This window comes from Elaeis guineensis, chromosome 7 (genome assembly GCF_000442705.2).
Source record: "Elaeis guineensis isolate ETL-2024a chromosome 7, EG11, whole genome shotgun sequence".
Classification (NCBI taxonomy): domain Eukaryota; kingdom Viridiplantae; phylum Streptophyta; class Magnoliopsida; order Arecales; family Arecaceae; genus Elaeis; species Elaeis guineensis.
Window position 1 is genome coordinate 15,286,306 of NC_025999.2, and position 1,433 is coordinate 15,287,738.

Genomic DNA, 1,433 nt, shown 5'->3' on the forward strand with positions numbered 1-1,433 from the left:
AAAATAGTTCGGACTTGCACACAATGCACAAACTTCTTGGATTGGGTTAGGTGGAATCGGAGATTGTCCAGTATTTAGAATACGATCTAATTTTTGGGACAGTTCATCTACCTTATGATGGATATCTATGGCATTTCCTACTTCATATATTCCACCTCTCTTTGGGTTTAACATGGGTTTATCTCTAATAGAGGCAGACATATGGTGTAATAAATTTTCACTTAAAATTTCAAACAGTTGCCATGCCTCATCCTCACTTTTCAGCATGAATGTCCCACCGCATGATGCATCGACCATTTGTCGATGTCTTTCAGATAGCCCTTCATAAAAATATTGGATTAACTGCCACTTGGGTAAAGCATGGTGGGGATATTTTCTAATAAGGTCCTTTAATCTCTCCCATGTTTCATGAAACATTTCTCCATCTAATTGGGAAAAACTAGTTATGACTTTCCTTATTTGATTAGCTTTTCCTATGGAAAAATATTTCTTGAGAAACTCTCCTTGCAGCTGGTCCCAGGTTGATATAGTCATGGAATCCAAAGTATGTAGCCAATATTTGGTTTTGTCCTTAAGTGAGAAAGGGAATAATTTTAACTTAAGAGCATCATCGAAGAAGTTGTGAATTTTGATAGTTGAGCATATCTCAAGAAATTCTTCAAGATGTTTATAAGGGTCCTCATTACTAAGTCCATAAAATGAAGGTAACATTTGGATTATACTGGACTTAATTTCATATTGAGTGGCCTCCACAGGGGACACTTGAATACAAGGAGAGTAGGTATATGTGGAAGGAGTAAAGTACTCCTTCAATTGCCTGGGTGGATCATTCTCCTGATTTCGGTCCATATTTTTACGTCTGTTGGCTCTAAAGGTTCTTTCTATTTCTGGATCAAAAGATTGGATTTCTGGTCATAACGATCTACGGCCAAGCATACACCTTACAATTATACTTTAGAGCAAACACAAAAAATTTTAGTTTTTATAATATATATATATATTTTTTTATAATAAACTGAGAAAAGAATGAAGAAAATCTAAAGAGAAGAACCTAAGAATCTTAAATCTATGAAAAGAAAGAAATTAGTTAATATTTAGATATTAATTGTAATCAACTTAAACAAGCATAGACTCTCTATCCTAAGGTTAACTTAGATCTAGACAGCTCATAACTTCTAAGACCGCCTTTGAGCACTCCAAGCTCAAGACTGACTAACTGACTCGGCCAGGTAAGCGTAAGATGTGAGAGGTTTCTTGCTCGTTGCTTTCCTTAGACACCAACTGAGTTGGCCAGGTCAGTCAACAGAACCAATTGAAAACCACTTTCTTTAACCACTTACCTTAGACACCGAGCAATTAACCAATCCGCACTTGGTTCAACTCTAGAGCTTTCTTATCCTATTGAGCTCGAAATCCTTAGGGGTCAACATCTA

The 1,433-nt window shown here is 36.2% G+C and overlaps 1 pseudogene; it reads left to right on the forward strand.

Moving 5' to 3' along the window:
• The first annotated feature begins 355 nt into the window (after nucleotides 1–355).
• LOC140859581 (small nucleolar RNA R71) lies at nucleotides 356–453 on the forward strand (annotated as a pseudogene).
• Nucleotides 454–1,433: the final 980 nt, after the last annotated feature.